The 20,000-nt window shown below is 43.4% G+C and overlaps 1 protein-coding gene across 1 annotated transcript in view; it reads left to right on the forward strand.

Moving 5' to 3' along the window:
• The window catches only part of LOC127922512 (high-affinity choline transporter 1-like), a 35,845-nt gene that overhangs the window by 3,550 nt on the left and 12,295 nt on the right, over positions 1-20,000 (forward strand). The gene's annotated exons all lie outside the window — the stretch shown is intronic.

Below are 20,000 nucleotides of genomic sequence, written 5' to 3' on the forward strand. Positions count from 1 at the left end.
TTTGATTTTCCCATGATGTCAAGCAAAGAGGCACTGAGTTTGAAGATAGACCTTGAAATACATCCACAGGTACACCTGGTATACCTCCAATTGACTCAAATTATGTCAATTAGGACAGACAGTAGGGAGAAGGACAGACAGTATGGTGTAGAACAGACAGTAAGGTGTAGAACAGACAGTAAGTATGGTGTAGAACAGACAGTATGGTGTAGGACAGACAGTATGGACAGTATGGTGTAGAACAGACAGTATGGTGTAGGAAAGACAGTATGGTGTAGGACAGACAGTATGGTGTAGGACAGACAGTAGGGTGAAGGACAGACAGTATGGTGTAGAACAGACAGTAAGGTGTAGAACAGACAGTATGGTGTAGAACAGACAGTATGGACAGTATGGTGTAGAACAGACAGTATGGTGTAGGAAAGACAGTATGGTGTAGGACAGACAGTATGGTGTAGGACAGACAGTAGATTGTTGGACGGACAGTAGGGTGTAGGACAGACAGTATGGACAGTATGGTGTAGGACAGACAGTATGGTGTAGGACAGACAGTATGGTATAGGACAGACAGTAAGGTGTAGGACAGACAGTAGGGTGAAGGACAGACAGTATGGACAGTATGGTGTAGAACAGACAGTATGGTGTAGGACAGACAGTATGGTGTAGGACAGACAGTATGGTGTAGGACAGACAGTAGGGTGAAGGACAGACAGTATGGTGAAGGACAGACAGTAGGGTGAAGGACAGACAGTATTGTGTAGGACAGACAGTATGGTGTAGAACAGACAGTATGGTGTAGGACAGACAGTAGGGTGTAGGACAGACAGTATGGACAGTATGGTATAGGACAGACAGTATGGTGTAGGACAGACAGTATGGTATAGGACAGACAGTAGGGTGTAGGACAGACAGTATGGTGTAGGACAGACAGTATGGTGTAGGACAGACAGTATGGTATAGGACAGACAGTAGGGTGTAGGACAGACAGTATGGTGTAGGACAGACAGTATGGTGTAGGACAGACAGTATGGTATAGGACAGACAGTATGGTGTAGGAAAGACAGTAAGGTGTAGGACAGACAGTATGGTGTAGGACAGACAGTATGGTGTACGACAGACAGTATGGTGTAGGACAGACAGTATGGTATAGGACAGACAGTATGGTGTAGGACAGACAGTATGGTGTAGGACAGACAGTATGGTGTAGGACAGACAGTAAGGTGTAGGACAGACAGTAAGGTGTAGGACAGACAGTATGGACAGTATGGTGTAGGACAGACAGTAAGGTGTAGGACAGACAGTATGGACAGTATGGTGTAGGACAGACAGTATGGTGTAGGACAGACAGTATGGTGTAGGACAGACAGTAGGGTGAAGGACAGATAGTATGGTGTAGGACAGACAGTATGGTGTAGGACAGACAGTATGGTATAGGACAGACAGTATGGTGTAGGACAGACAGTATGGTGTAGGACAGACAGTATGGTGTAGGACAGACAGTAAGGTGTAGGACAGACAGTATGGTGTAGGACAGACAGTATGGTGTAGGACAGACAGTATGGACAGTATGGTGTAGGACAGACAGTAAGGTGTAGGACAGACAGTATGGGCAGTATGGTGTAGGACAGACAGTAAGGTGTAGGACAGACAGTAGGGTGAAGGACAGACAGTATGGTGTAGGACAGACAGTATGGTGTAGGACAGACAGTATGGTGTAGGACAGACAGTAAGGTGTAGGACAGACAGTAGGGTGAAGGACAGACAGTATGGTGTAGGACAGACAGTATGGTGTAGGACAGACAGTATGGTGTAGGACAGACAGTATGGTGTAGGACAGACAGTATGGTGTAGGACAGACAGTATGGTGTAGGACAGACAGTATGGTGTAGGACAGACCTGAAACGTGATTTCTTAGACTCAGGTCTTCACATGATTGTGTTGTATAACGGTGGCCCTCGCATACACACACTAACCCACACACACACACACACTAACGCACGCACACACACACACTAACCCACACACACACACTAATGCACACACACACATGCACAAACACACACACTAACCCACACACTAACCCACACACACACACACACACTAACCCACACACACACACACTAGCCCACACACACACTAACCCACACACACACGCACACACACACACACACACACACACACACACACACACACACACACACACAGAGTCGGGGTGAGCGCTGCCGTTGGAAAACTACTGAGAGACATTCCTAGAGAGTGAGAGGAGACGTGTTGGTATGGCTGTTCAACCAGACTAATTATACCCTGTGACAACACAGGCAGAATCATGTTTCAATGCATTACAGAAGTCTACCAGTAATACCGTCTATATAGATGGTTTATCTGAACCTTGTGTAAACATAGAGGAACTAAATCAAGGAGTATATTTAAAAAGATATGTCCAGAAATATATATATGGAGGATTGGAAATGATCCAGACAATGGCATTAACTGAAGCCACAACCTGTGTGTGTGTGTGTGTGTGTGTGTGTGTGTGTGTGTGTGTGTGTGTGTGTGTGTGTGTGTGTGTGTGTGTGTGTGTGTGTGTGATCTGGAGGTCCCCATCATGACTCAGTTGTGTCATGTGTGTGTGTGTGTGATCTGGTGGTCATTGTGATGTGTGTGCGTAGTTAATGACTCAGCTAATGATCGTGGTGTCATTGTGATGACTGTGTGTAACTAGTTGTGACTCCTAACCCTCCCCTAACAGCTAACAGAACCAATGAACACACATTCATCATCATGGCATATTATCAGTAGTCCTAGTTAATGACTCAGCTAATGATCTGGAGGTCATTGTGATGACTGTGAAGTAACTAGTTAATGACTCAGCTAATGATCTGGAGGTCATTGTGATGACTGTGAAGTAACTAGTTAATGACTCAGCTAATGATCTGGAGGTCAGTGTGATGACTGTGAAGTAACTAGTTAATGACTCAGCTAATGATTTGGAGGTCATTGTGATGACTGTGAAGTAACTAGTTAATGACTCAGCTAATGATCTGGAGGTCATTGTGATGACTGTGAAGTAACTAGTTAATGACTCAGCTAATGATCTGGAGGTCATTGTGATGACTGTGAAGTAACTAGTTAATGACTCAGCTAATGATCTGGAGGTCATTGTGATGACTGTGAAGTAACTAGTTAATGACTCAGCTAATGATCTGGAGGTCATTGTGATGACTGTGAAGTAACTAGTTAATGACTCAGCTAATGATCTGGAGGTCATTGTGATGACTGTGAAGTAACTAGTTAATGACTCAGCTAATGATCTGGAGGTCATTGTGATGACTGTGAAGTAACTAGTTAATGACTCAGCTAATGATCTGGAGGTCATTGTGATGACTGTGAAGTAACTAGTTAATGACTCAGCTAATGATCTGAAAGTCATTGTGATGACTGTGAAGTAACTAGTTAATGACTCAGCTAATGATCTGGAAGTCATTGTGATGACTGTGAAGTAACTAGTTAATGACTCAGCTAATGATCTGGAGGTCATTGTGATGACTGTGAAGTAACTAGTTAATGACTCAGCTAATGATCTGGAGGTCATTGTGATGACTGTGAAGTAACTAGTTAATGACTCAGCTAATGATCTGGAGGTCAGTGTGATGACTGTGAAGTAACTAGTTAATGACTCAGCTAATGATCTGGAGGTCATTGTGATGACTGTGAAGTAACTAGTTAATGACTCAGCTAATGATCTGGAGGTCATTGTGATGACTGTGAAGTAACTAGTTAATGACTCAGCTAATGATCTGGAGGTCATTGTGATGACTGTGAAGTAACTAGTTAATGACTCAGCTAATGATCTGGAGGTCAGTGTGATGACTGTGAAGTAACTAGTTAATGACTCAGCGAATGATCTGGAAGTCATTTTGATGACTGTGAAGTAACTAGTTAATGACTCAGCTAATGATCTGGAAGTCATTGTGATGACTGTGAAGTAACTAGTTAATGACTCAGCGAATGATCTGGAAGTCATTGTGATGACTGTGAAGTAACTAGTTAATGACTCAGCTAATGATCTGGAGGTCAGTGTGATGACTGTGAAGTAACTAGTTAATGACTCAGCTAATGATCTGGAGGTCATTGTGATGACTGTGAAGTAACTAGTTAATGACTCAGCTAATGATCTGGAGGTCAGTGTGATGACTGTGAAGTAACTAGTTAATGACTCAGCTAATGATCTGGAGGTCATTGTGATGACTGTGAAGTAACTAGTTAATGACTCAGCTAATGATCTGGAGGTCATTGTGATGACTGTGAAGTAACTAGTTAATGACTCAGCTAATGATCTGGAGGTCATTGTGATGACTGTGAAGTAACTAGTTAATGACTCAGCTAATGATCTGGAGGTCATTGTGATGACTGTGAAGTAACTAGTTAATGACTCAGCTAATGATCTGGAGGTCATTGTGATGACTGTGAAGTAACTAGTTAATGACTCAGCTAATGATCTGGAGGTCATTGTGATGACTGTGAAGTAACTAGTTAATGACTCAGCTAATGATCTGGAGGTCATTGTGATGACTGTGAAGTAACTAGTTAATGACTCAGCTAATGATCTGGAGGTCATTGTGATGACTGTGAAGTAACTAGTTAATGACTCAGCTAATGATCTGGAGGTCAGTGTGATGACTGTGAAGTAACTAGTTAATGACTCAGCTAATGATCTGGAGGTCATTGTGATGACTGTGAAGTAACTAGTTAATGACTCAGCTAATGATCTGGAGGTCATTGTGATGACTGTGAAGTAACTAGTTAATGACTCAGCTAATGATCTGGAGGTCAGTGTGATGACTGTGAAGTAACTAGTTAATGACTCAGCTAATGATCTGGAGGTCAGTGTGATGACTGTGAAGTAACTAGTTAATGACTCAGCTAATGATCTGGAGGTCATTGTGATGACTGTGAAGTAACTAGTTAATGACTCAGCTAATGATCTGGAAGTCATTGTGATGACTGTGAAGTAACTAGTTAATGACTCAGCTAATGATCTGGAGGTCATTGTGATGACTGTGAAGTAACTAGTTAATGACTCAGCTAATGATCTGGAGGTCATTGTGATGACTGTGAAGTAACTAGTTAATGACTCAGCTAATGATCTGGAGGTCATTGTGATGACTGTGAAGTAACTAGTTAATGACTCAGCTAATGATCTGGAGGTCATTGTGATGACTGTGAAGTAACTAGTTAATGACTCAGCTAATGATCTGGAGGTCATTGTGATGACTGTGAAGTAACTAGTTAATGACTCAGCTAATGATCTGGAGGTCAGTGTGATGACTGTGAAGTAACTAGTTAATGACTCAGCTAATGATCTGGAGGTCATTGTGATGACTGTGAAGTAACTAGTTAATCACTCAGCTAATGATCTGGAAGTCATTGTGATGACTGTGAAGTAACTAGTTAATGACTCAGCTAATGATCTGGAGGTCAGTGTGATGACTGTGAAGTAACTAGTTAATGACTCAGCTAATGATCTGGAGGTCATTGTGATGACTGTGAAGTAACTAGTTAATGACTCAGCTAATGATCTGGAGGTCATTGTGATGACTGTGAAGTAACTAGTTAATGACTCAGCTAATGATGTGGAGGTCAGTGTGATGACTGTGAAGTAACTAATTAATGACTCAGCTAATGATCTGGAGGTCAGTGTGATGACTGTGAAGTAACTAGTTAATGACTCAGCTAATGATCTGGAGGTCATTGTGATGACTGTGAAGTAACTAGTTAATGACTCAGCTAATGATCTGGAAGTAATTGTGATGACTGTGAAGTAACTAGTTAATGACTCAGCTAATGATCTGGAGGTCATTGTGATGACTGTGAAGTAACTAGTTAATGACTCAGCTAATGATCTGGAGGTCATTGTGATGACTGTGAAGTAACTAGTTAATGACTCAGCTAATGATCTGGAGGTCATTGTGATGACTGTGAAGTAACTAGTTAATGACTCAGCTAATGATCTGGAGGTCATTGTGATGACTGTGAAGTAACTAGTTAATGACTCAGCTAATGATCTGGAGGTCATTGTGATGACTGTGAAGTAACTAGTTAATGACTCAGCTAATGATGTGGAGGTCAGTGTGATGACTGTGAAGTAACTAGTTAATGACTCAGCTAATGATCTGGAGGTCATTGTGATGACTGTGAAGTAACTAGTTAATGACTCAGCTAATGATCTGGAGGTCATTGTGATGACTGTGAAGTAACTAGTTAATGACTCAGCTAATGATCTGGAAGTCATTGTGATGACTGTGAAGTAACTAGTTAATGACTCAGCTAATGATGTGGAGGTCATTGTGATGACTGTGAAGTAACTAGTTAATGACTCAGCTAATGATCTGGAGGTCATTGTGATGACTGTGAAGTAACTAGTTAATGACTCAGCTAATGATCTGGAGGTCATTGTGATGACTGTGAAGTAACTAGTTAATGACTCAGCTAATGATCTGGAGGTCATTGTGATGACTGTGAAGTAACTAGTTAATGACTCAGCTAATGATCTGGAGGTCATTGTGATGACTGTGAAGTAACTAGTTAATGACTCAGCTAATGATCTGGAGGTCAGTGTGATGACTGTGAAGTAACTAGTTAATGACTCAGCTAATGATCTGGAGGTCATTGTGATGACTGTGAAGTAACTAGTTAATCACTCAGCTAATGAGAAGTCATTGTGATGACTGTGAAGTAACTAGTTAATGACTCAGCTAATGATCTGGAGGTCAGTGTGATGACTGTGAAGTAACTAGTTAATGACTCAGCTAATGATCTGGAGGTCATTGTGATGACTGTGAAGTAACTAGTTAATGACTCAGCTAATGATCTGGAGGTCATTGTGATGACTGTGAAGTAACTAGTTAATGACTCAGCTAATGATCTGGAGGTCAGTGTGATGACTGTGAAGTAACTAGTTAATGACTCAGCTAATGATCTGGAGGTCAGTGTGATGACTGTGAAGTAACTAGTTAATGACTCAGCTAATGATCTGGAGGTCATTGTGATGACTGTGAAGTAACTAGTTAATGACTCAGCTAATGATCTGGAAGTCATTGTGATGACTGTGAAGTAACTAGTTAATGACTCAGCTAATGATCTGGAGGTCATTGTGATGACTGTGAAGTAACTAGTTAATGACTCAGCTAATGATCTGGAGGTCATTGTGATGACTGTGAAGTAACTAGTTAATGACTCAGCTAATGATCTGGAGGTCATTGTGATGACTGTGAAGTAACTAGTTAATGACTCAGCTAATGATCTGGAGGTCATTGTGATGACTGTGAAGTAACTAGTTAATGACTCAGCTAATGATCTGGAGGTCAGTGTGATGACTGTGAAGTAACTAGTTAATGACTCAGCTAATGATCTGGAGGTCAGTGTGATGACTGTGAAGTAACTAGTTAATGACTCAGCTAATGATCTGGAGGTCATTGTGATGACTGTGAAGTAACTAGTTAATGACTCAGCTAATGATCTGGAGGTCATTGTGATGACTGTGAAGTAACTAGTTAATGACTCAGCTAATGATCTGGAGGTCATTGTGATGACTGTGAAGTAACTAGTTAATGACTCAGCTAATGATCTGGAGGTCATTGTGATGACTGTGAAGTAACTAGTTAATGACTCAGCTAATGATCTGGAGGTCATTGTGATGACTGTGAAGTAACTAGATACTCAGCTAATGATCTGGAGTTTCCCAGACACAGATTCTGACTCAGCTAATTTGGCCAGGGTTGTTCCGGCTAATGATTTTGGTCACTAGATGCCCCCATTGTGCCCTTTGACCTTTTGTTTTCCCTTGATCCATGATTATTTGCACCTGTGCCTAGTTAATGACCCCTGATTGCATTTAAACCCTTAGTTTTCCTCAGTTCTTTGCTCTGTGTTTGTATGTTAGCACCCAGCCCTAGTACTCTGAGAACTCTTGTGATCCCGGTGGACTCTCTTGTGGAATTCTGTTTTTTGTTCTTGTTTGTTTGTTTTTGAATATCTTTTGAGGCTTTTTGTGCTTTATCTTCCACCTTGTGGATTTACCTTTGTCTTGGAGGATTTCCTTTGTTCTTGTGGAATTCCTTTTGAGGTTGTGGAGTTACATGTTTTCCTGAAGAACTTAACTTTTACTTCATTAAATACACCGTCTCAAGTACTGCTGTGTCTGCCTCATCTTCTGGGTTCTGCTGACTATTCGTGGCTCAGTTGGTTTAGTGACTGTTTCTCACTCCGGAGACCCAGGTTCGTAACCGGGTCCTGACAGAAACACAGAGCCAAGAACTGAGTAAAACAAAGGGTTTAAATACAATCAGGGGAAACGAGGCACAGGTGCAAATAATCATGGGGATCAGGGAAACAAAAGGTCAAAAGGCACAATGGGGGCATCTAGTGACCAAAAACCGGAACAACCCTGGCCAAATCCTGACAGAATCATCCTAGTTCTGAACTTGGATTCATCTGTGTTTCAGGCAACCACACCAAAGAGTCTGATATGTAGGTTTTGTTTAAAGGTCTTGTTCAGATGGAAGGGGAAATGGCATGTGAGGTAATGATTCTGGAAAATTCTATGCACCTTCCACATTGACAATGAATGAGTTCATAAACAATATGTACGTATGAATCAGCATCCTGCGGCTGAGGTGAGGGTGTGTGTGTGTGTGTGTGTGTGTGTGTGTGTGTGTGTGTGTGTGTGTGTGTGTGTGTGTGTTCTGTTCTTGTAAAGGAATTAAAAAGCTTTTATGAGTCACCTAAGTGATGTGTGTAGACCTAAGTGATGTGTGTAGACCTAAGTGATGTGTGTAGACCTAAGTGATGTGTGTAGCCCTAAGTGATGTGTGTAGACCTAAGTGATGTGTGTAGACCTAAGTGATGTGTGTCGACCTAAGTGATGTGTGTAGACCTAAGTGATGTGTGTAGACCTAAGTGATGTGTGTAGACCTAAGTGATGTGTGTAGACCTAAGTGATGTGTGTCGACCTAAGTGATGTGTGTCGACCTAAGTGATGTGTGTAGACCTAAGTGATGTGTGTAGACCTAAGTGATGTGTGTCGACCTAAGTGATGTGTGTAGCCCTAAGTGATGTGTGTAGACCTAAGTGATGTGTGTAGACCTAAGTGATGTGTGTAGCCCTAAGTGATGTGTGTAGCCCTAAGTGATGTGTGTAGCCCTAAGTGATGTGTGTAGACCTAAGTGATGTGTGTAGACCTAAGTGATGTGTGTAGACCTAAGTGATGTGTGTAGCCCTAAGTGATGTGTGTAGACCTAAGTGATGTGTGTAGACCTAAGTGATGTGTGTAGACCTAAGTGATGTGTGTAGCCCTAAGTGATGTGTGTAGACCTAAGTGCCAGTCAAGGAAGTGGTTTGTTAGCAGAGCCAGAGTTGGCTTATACCTGTCCTGACGAGAGAGGGCAGGTAAAGGGTCGGAGACAGAGAGTAGAGTTCAAGGGTAGAGGTCAGAGGTCGAAGACGCCTGTCTCTACTAGAACCAGGTGAGACAGTGTCGGCTACATGTATCGGCAAGCCACCGTCCTAACCATTAATAAACCAAGAGAAACCCCTCCCTTTTTTTGACAGAGGGTGACACTGGTTTTGGAGGTAGGAGGTACCGTAGCAGATTCATGGAGTGGAGCCTTGCCCTCCACACCTGGTCCCTAGAACACAGTGAGAGCTGGGAAATCTGCTCCACAGCCGGACCCTCTAGTCATGTCCACTGATTCAACACTACATTCAGAGAGGAGGAAAGAAAGGAAGAAAGGAGGAAAGAGAGAGAGAGAGAGAGAGAGAGAGAGAGAGAGACAGAGAGAGACAGAGAGAGAGAGAGAGAGAGAGAGAGAGAGAGAGAGAGAGAGAGAGAGAGAGAGAGAGAGAGAGAGAGAGTAAAATGCAGGCCAGATTATCCTCAGGGTGATTTTATTTCAGCACTCCAAGTAAAATCACCAGGTTTTGTAAAATCACCAGGTTATTTCAGAGGAAAATCACCAGGTTATCAGCTCAGAGGGTAAAATCACCAGGTTATATCAGCTCAGAGGGGTAAAATCACCAGGTTATCAGCTCAGAGGGGTAAAATCACCAGGTTATCAGCTCAGAGGGGTAAAATCACCAGGTTATCAGCTCAGAGGGGTAAAAACCAGGTTATCAGCTCAGGGGTAAAATCACCAGGCTCAGCTCAGGGTAAAATCACCAGGTATATCAGCTCAGAGGGGTAAAATCACCAGGTTATCAGCTCAGAGGGGTAAAATCACCAGGTTATCAGCTCAGAGGGTAAAATCACCAGGTTATCAGCTCAGAGTGGTAAAATACCAGGTTATCAGCTCAGAGGGTAAAATCACCAGGTTATATCAGCTCAGAGGGGTAAAATCACTTTATCAGCTCAGAGGGGTAAAAAATCACCAGGTTATATCAGCTCAGAGGGGTAAAATCACCAGGTATATCAGCTCAGAGGGGTAAAATCACCCAGGTTATCAGCTCAGAGGGGTAAAATCACCAGGTTATCAAATCAGAGGGGACCAGGTAAATCATCAGAGGGGTAAAACAGGTTATCAGCTCAGGAGTGGTAAAATCACAGGTTATCAGCTCAGAGGTTATCAGCTCAGAGGGGTAAAATCACCAGGTTATCATCTCAGAGTGACTGTAATGTAAGAAATCTGTTCCCAAGTGTCCCCACACACTGTAAATAGTTGTCTCTGTTTGGGGTTGTTGCGGTCAGTTGGCAGTGGACACGTTATTTATAATTATGCTCCGCCTCCCACGACCATCTGCTGAAGAAAAACAATGAGTCCCGTGTCATGTCATTGGGGAGCACTGACCTACACAGCCAATGCAACTTCCTCATTGTCTCTCAACCAGGCTGTCATGTCACTGGGGAGCACTGACCTACAAAGCCAATGCAACTTCCTCATTGTCCCTCAACCAGGCTGTCATGTCACTGGGGAGCCCTGACCTACACAGCCAATGCAACTTCTCCATTGTCCCTCAACCAGGCTGTCATGTCACTGGGGAGCACTGACCTACACAGCCAATGCAACTTCTCCATTGTCCCTCAACCAGGCTGTCCTGTCACTGGGGAGCCCTGACCTACACAGCCCATGCAACTTCTCCATTGTCCCTCAACCAGGCTGTCATGTCACTGGGGAGCACTGACCTACACAGCCAATGCAACTTCCTCATTGTCTCTAAACCAGGCTGTCATGTCACTGGGGAGCACTGACCTACACAGCCAATGCAACTTCTCCATTGTCCCTCAACCAGGCTGTCATGTCACTGGGGAGCCCTGACCTACACAGCCAATGCAACTTCTCCATTGTCTCTCAACCAGGCTGTCATGTCACTGGGGAGCACTGACCTACACAGCCAATGCAACTTCTCCATTGTCCCTCAACCAGGCTGTCATGTCACTGGGGAGCACTGACCTACACAGCCAATGCAACTTCCTCATTGTCCCTCAACCAGGCTGTCATGTCATTGACAAGCCGTACCAACAGTAACAATAGTAGACGGTGGTAATGTTATCTCAACGTTTAGCCAAAGAAGATAGATTTAACCGAGCAAAACCGTTTCAGCCTGTCTAATGTAAAGGTTGTGACTGAGTTCATTCTCACCTGGGCTGCGTCGTACCCATAGGTTTCTATGGTGGGAGCAAGAGCACAGTGAAAACCCACCCTCACCTATAGAGGGTGCTGTTGTGACTACTGTAGAGACCATTGCAAAACAGTGTTTTTAACCAGATATTTAGTGAGAAATAAAGATATTTCGATATATATAAAAAAATAATGTATATATTCCTGCCTTTTTCTTAACGTTTTAAAAATGTTGTTGGATGAGGGTGGTCGTCCTCCTCTGTTCCACAGTCCGCCCTTCCTGTTCTTCAGTCAATGCATCTCTTCTCTTGGACAGCCACAATACATTCCTATCTATACATACAGTAGACTACATGTCTACGCTCACCTGACCAAAGATGGGGTAGGTTCTTCTCCTCCTTCACTTCCACAACACGTATAGACCTCTACACACCTGACAATACACCTCTATGTACACACAGTCTCTATAGACCTCTACAAACCTCTATGTATACATACAGTCTCTACAGACCTCTACAAAACTCTATGTATACATATAGTCTCTACAGACCTCTACAAACCTCTATGTATACATATAGTCTCTACAGACCTCTATACATCTCTATGTATACATATAGTCTCTATAGACCTCTATACACCTCTATGTATACACACAGTCTCTATAGACCTCTATACACCTCTATGTATACACACAGTCTCTATAGACCTCTATACACCTCTATGTATACACACAGTCTCCATAGACCTCTACACACCTGACAATACACCTCTATGTACACACAGTCTCTATAGACCTCTACACACCTGACAATACACCTCTATGTACACACAGTCTCTATAGACCTCTACAAACCTCTATGTATACATACAGTCTCTACAGACCTCTACAAAACTCTATGTATTCACACAGTCTCCATAGACCTCTATACACCTCTATGTATACACACAGTCTCCATAGACCTCTACACACCTGACAATACATCTCTATGTATACGCACAGTCTCTATAGACCTCTACAAACCTCTATGTATACACACAGTCTCCATAGACCTCTACAAACCTCTATGTATACACACAGTCTCTATAGACCTCTACACACCTCTATGTATATACACAGACTCTATAGACCTCTACACACCTCTATGTATATACACAGACTCTATAGACCTCTATACACCTCTATGTATATACACAGTCTCTATAGACCTCTACACACCTCTATGTATATACACAGACTCTATAGACCTCTACACACCTCTATGTATATACAAAGACTCTATAGACCTCTATACACCTCTATGTATATACACAGTCTCTATAGACCTCTACACACCTCTATGTATATACACAGACTCTATAGACCTCTACAAACCTCTATGTATACACACAGTCTCTATAGACCTCTACAAACCTCTATGTATATACACAGTCTCTATAGACCTCTACAAACCTCTATGTATACACACAGTCTCTATAGACCTCTACACACCTCTATGTATATACACAGTCTCTATAGACCTCTACACACCTCTATGTATACACACAGACCTGAACCTGAACACCACAACAGGCCTCTATATACACCAATACACTTCTACCTGAACACCACAACAGGCCTCTATATACACCAATACACTTCTACCTGAACACCACAACAGGCCTCTATATACACCAATACACTTCTACCTGAACACCACAACAGGCCTCTCTATACACCAATACACTTCTACCTGAACACCACAACAGGCCTCTATATACACCAATACACTTCTACCTAAACACCACAACAGGCCTCTATATACACCAATACACTTCTACCTGAACCTGAACACCACAACAGGCCTCTATATACACCAATACACTTCTATCTGAACACCACAACATGCCTCTATATACACCAATACACTTCTACCTGAACACCACAACAGGCCTCTATATACACCAATACACTTCTACCTGAACACCACAACAGGCCTCTATATACACCAATACACTTCTACCTGAACACCACAACAGGCCTCTATATACACCAATACACTTCTACCTGAACACCACAACAGGCCTCTATATACACCAATACACTTCTACCTGAACACCACAACAGGCCTCTATATACACCAATACACTTCTACCTGAACACCACAACAGGCCTCTATATACACCAATACACTTCTACCTAAACACCACAACAGGCCTCTCTATACACCAATACACTTCTACCTGAACACCACAACAGGCCTCTATATACACCAATACACTTCTACCTGAACACCACAACAGGCCTCTATATACACCAATACACTTCTACCTGAACACCACAACAGGCCTCTATATACACCAATACACTTCTACCTAAACACCACAACAGGCCTCTATATACACCAATACACTTCTACCTGAACACCACAACAGGCCTCTATATACACCAATACACTTCTACCTGAACACCACAACAGGCCTCTATATACACCAATACACTTCTACCTGAACACCACAACAGGCCTCTATATACACCAATACACTTCTACCTAAACACCACAACAGGCCTCTATATACACCAATACACTTCTACCTGAACACCACAACAGGCCTCTATATACACCAATACACTTCTACCTGAACACCACAACAGGCCTCTATATACACCAATACACTTCTACCTGAACACCACAACAGGCCTCTATATAGCAATACACTTCTACCTGAACACCACAACAGGCCTCTATATACACCAATACACTTCTACCTGAACACCACAACAGGCCTCTATATACACCAATACACTTCTACCTAAACACCACAACAGGCCTCTCTATACACCAATACACTTCTACCTGAACACCACAACAGGCCTCTATATACACCAATACACTTCTACCTGAACACCACAACAGGCCTCTATATACACCAATACACTTCTACCTGAACACCACAACAGGCCTCTATATACACCAATACACTTCTACCTAAACACCACAACAGGCCTCTCTATACACCAATACACTTCTACCTGAACACCACAACAGGCCTCTATACACACCAATACACTTCTACCTAAACACCACAACAGGCCTCTCTATACACCAATACACTTCTACCTGAACACCACAACAGGCCTCTATATACACCAATACACTTCTACCTGAACCTGAACACCACAATAGGCCTCTATACACACCAATACACTTCTACCTGAACACCACAACAGGCCTCTATATACACCAATACACTTCTACCTGAACCTGAACACCACAACAGGCCTCTATACACACCAATACACTTCTACCTGAACACCACAACAGGCCTCTATATACACCAATACACTTCTACCTGAACACCAGTAAAATCACAACAGGCCTCTATATACACCAATACACTTCTACCTGAACCTGAACACCACAACAGGCCTCTATATACAGCCAATACACTTCTACCTGAACACCACAACAGGCCTCTATATACACCAATACACTTCTACCTGAACACCACAACAGGCCTCTATATACACCAATACACTTCTACCTGAACACCACAACAGGCCTCTATATACACCAATACACTTCTACCTGAACACCACAACAGGCCTCTATACACACCAATACACTTCTACCTGAACACCACAACAGGCCTCTATATACACCAATACACTTCTACCTGAACACCACAACAGGCCTCTATATACACCAATACACTTCTACCTGAACACCACAACAGGCCTCTATATACACCAATACACTTCTACCTGAACACCACAACAGGCCTCTCTATACACCAATACACTTCTACCTGAACACCACAACAGGCCTCTATATACACCAATACACTTCTACCTAAACACCACAACAGGCCTCTATATACACCAATACACTTCTACCTGAACCTGAACACCACAACAGGCCTCTATATACACCAATACACTTCTATCTGAACACCACAACAGGCCTCTATATACACCAATACACTTCTACCTGAACACCACAACAGGCCTCTATATACACCAATACACTTCTACCTGAACACCACAACAGGCCTCTATATACACCAATACACTTCTACCTGAACACCACAACAGGCCTCTATATACACCAATACACTTCTACCTGAACACCACAACAGGCCTCTATATACACCAATACACTTCTACCTGAACACCACAACAGGCCTCTATATACACCAATACACTTCTACCTGAACACCACAACAGGCCTCTATATACACCAATACACTTCTACCTGAACACCACAACAGGCCTCTATATACACCAATACACTTCTACCTGAACACCACAACAGGCCTCTATATACACCAATACACTTCTACCTGAACACCACAACAGGCCTCTATATACACCAATACACTTCTACCTGAACACCACAACAGGCCTCTATATACACCAATACACTTCTACCTGAACACCACAACAGGCCTCTATATACACCAATACACTTCTACCTGAACACCACAACAGGCCTCTCTATACACCAATACACTTCTACCTGAACACCACAACAGGCCTCTATATACACCAATACACTTCTACCTAAACACCACAACAGGCCTCTATATACACCAATACACTTCTACCTGAACCTGAACACCACAACAGGCCTCTATATACACCAATACACTTCTATCTGAACACCACAACAGGCCTCTATATACACCAATACACTTCTACCTGAACACCACAACAGGCCTCTATATACACCAATACACTTCTACCTGAACACCACAACAGGCCTCTATATACACCAATACACTTCTACCTGAACACCACAACAGGCCTCTATATACACCAATACACTTCTACCTGAACACCACAACAGGCCTCTATATACACCAATACACTTGGGGAGCACTACCTGAACACCACAACAGGCCTCTATATACACCAATACACTTCTACCTGAACACCACAACAGGCCTCTATATACACCAATACACTTCTACCTGAACACCACAACAGGCCTCTATATACACCAATACACTTCTACCTGAACACCACAACAGGCCTCTATATACACCAATACACTTCTACCTGAACACCACAACAGGCCTCTATATACACCAATACACTTCTACCTGAACACCACAACAGGCCTCTATATACACCAATACACTTCTACCTAAACACCACAACAGGCCTCTCTATACACCAATACACTTCTACCTGAACACCACAACAGGCCTCTATATACACCAATACACTTCTACCTGAACACCACAACAGGCCTCTATATACACCAATACACTTCTACCTGAACACCACAACAGGCCTCTATATACACCAATACATTTCTACCTAAACACCACAACAGGCCTCTCTATACACCAATACACTTCTACCTGAACACCACAACAGGCCTCTATACACACCAATACACTTCTACCTAAACACCACAACAGGCCCTCTATACACCAATACACTTCTACCTGAACACCACAACAGGCCTCTATATACACCAATACACTTCTACCTGAACCTGAACACCACAATAGGCCTCTATACACACCAATACACTTCTACCTGAACACCACAACAGGCCTCTATATACACCAATACACTTCTACCTGAACCTGAACACCACAACAGGCCTCTATACACACCAATACACTTCTACCTGAACACCACAACAGGCCTCTATATACACCAATACACTTCTACCTGAACACCACAACAGGCCTCTATATACACCAATACACTTCTACCTGAACCTGAACACCACAACAGGCCTCTATATACACCAATACACTTCTACCTGAACACCACAACAGGCCTCTATATACACCAATACACTTCTACCTGAACACCACAACAGGCCTCTATATACACCAATACACTTCTACCTGAACACACAACAGGCCTCTATATACACCAATACACTTCTACCTGAACACCACAACAGGCCTCTATACACACCAATACACTTCTACCTGAACACCACAACAGGCCTCTATATACACCAATACACTTCTACCTGAACACCACAACAGGCCTCTATATACACCAATACACTTCTACCTGAACCTGAACACCACAACAGGCCTCTATATACACCAATACACTTCTACCTGAACACCACAACAGGCCTCTATATACACCAATACACTTCTACCTGAACACCACAACAGGCCTCTATATACACCAATACACTTCTACCTGAACACCACAACAGGCCTCTATATACACCAATACACTTCTACCTGAACCTGAACACCACAACAGGCCTCTATATACACCAATACACTTCTACCTGAACCTGAACACCACAACAGGCCTCTATATACACCAATACACTTCTACCTAAACACCACAACAGGCTCTCTATACACCAATACACTTCTACCTGAACACCACAACAGGCCTCTATATACACCAATACACTTCTACCTGAACACCACAACAGGCCTCTATATACACCAATACACTTCTACCTGAACACCACAACAGGCCTCTATATACACCAATACATTTCTACCTAAACACCACAACAGGCCTCTCTATACACCAATACACTTCTACCTGAACACCACAACAGGCCTCTATACACACCAATACACTTCTACCTAAACACCACAACAGGCCTCTCTATACACCAATACACTTCTACCTGAACACCACAACAGGCCTCTATATACACCAATACACTTCTACCTGAACCTGAACACCACAATAGGCCTCTATACACACCAATACACTTCTACCTGAACACCACAACAGGCCTCTATATACACCAATACACTTCTACCTGAACCTGAACACCACAACAGGCCTCTATACACACCAATACACTTCTACCTGAACACCACAACAGGCCTCTATATACACCAATACACTTCTACCTGAACACCACAACAGGCCTCTATATACACCAATACACTTCTACCTGAACCTGAACACCACAACAGGCCTCTATATACACCAATACACTTCTACCTGAACACCACAACAGGCCTCTATATACACCAATACACTTCTACCTGAACACCACAACAGGCCTCTATATACACCAATACACTTCTACCTGAACACCACAACAGGCCTCTATATACACCAATACACTTCTACCTGAACACCACAACAGGCCTCTATACACACCAATACACTTCTACCTGAACACCACAACAGGCCTCTATATACACCAATACACTTCTACCTGAACACCACAACAGGCCTCTATATACACCAATACACTTCTACCTGAACCTGAACACCACAACAGGCCTCTATATACACCAATACACTTCTACCTGAACACCACAACAGGCCTCTATATACACCAATACACTTCTACCTGAACACCACAACAGGCCTCTATATACACCAATACACTTCTACCTGAACACCACAACAGGCCTCTATATACACCAATACACTTCTACCTGAACCTGAACACCACAACAGGCCTCTATATACACCAATACACTTCTACCTGAACCTGAACACCACAACAGGCCTCTATATACACCAATACACTTCTACCTGAACACCACAACAGGCCTCTATATACACCAATACACTTCTACCTGAACCTGAACACCACAACAGGCCTCTATACACACCAATACACTTCTAACTACCGCCAGTTAAATCGTCCATGATCCACCACTCACCAGAAAACACTATGTACATGGCAACAAGTCTTTGCTCACCTCCCGAGGTTTCGGTCCGTAAAACCTCGTTCCCCGAAGAAGACGGGGCCGGCGGACATTTTGTCAACGATGCTCAGCGCTGCCGGGTGAGACCCCGCCCATCTCTCCCCCACACCCTCCTACACGCCCCCCCCACTCCCTCCTTCATGTCCCCCCACTCCCTCCTTCACGCCCCCACTCCCTCCTTCATGCCCCCCCCACTCCCTCCTTCATGCCCCCCACTCCCTCCTTCATGCCCCCCTCCATGAGAAGTCAGCGCCTGACTTCAGAGTAAATAGCTTTTTTATTTTTGTTCTTCCTACATCCTTACTTTCTTTCTCTCCACTTCCTCTCCTCCTTGTCCCTTTATCAGCTGATCATGGACTGGCTTCCTGTCGTTGAGTTCCTTGTTTATTTATTAGTAGTTTGTTTATTGTAATTGAGCTTGACAGTGTGCACATGGTGAATGTTCCTCAGCGATCAACTATTTTGTCATGTGGTTCTGTTAAGATGTCAGTTCTATTTGTGTAACATCCCCCTGTGCTTACCCTCCCTCAGCCCCATCCCAACACCCCCTCTGCTTACCCTCCCTCAGCCCCATCCCAACACCCCCCTCTGCTTACCCTCCCTCAGCCCCATCCCAACGCCCCCTCAGCCCCATCCCAACACCCCCTCTGCTTACCCTCCCTCAGCCCCATCCCAACACCCCCTGTGCTTACCCTCCCTCAGCCCCATCCCAACACCCCCCTCTGCTTA

The sequence above is a fragment of the Oncorhynchus keta genome, unplaced genomic scaffold (genome assembly GCF_023373465.1).
Source record: "Oncorhynchus keta strain PuntledgeMale-10-30-2019 unplaced genomic scaffold, Oket_V2 Un_contig_26091_pilon_pilon, whole genome shotgun sequence".
In the NCBI taxonomy this organism is placed as follows: Eukaryota; Metazoa; Chordata; class Actinopteri; order Salmoniformes; family Salmonidae; genus Oncorhynchus; species Oncorhynchus keta.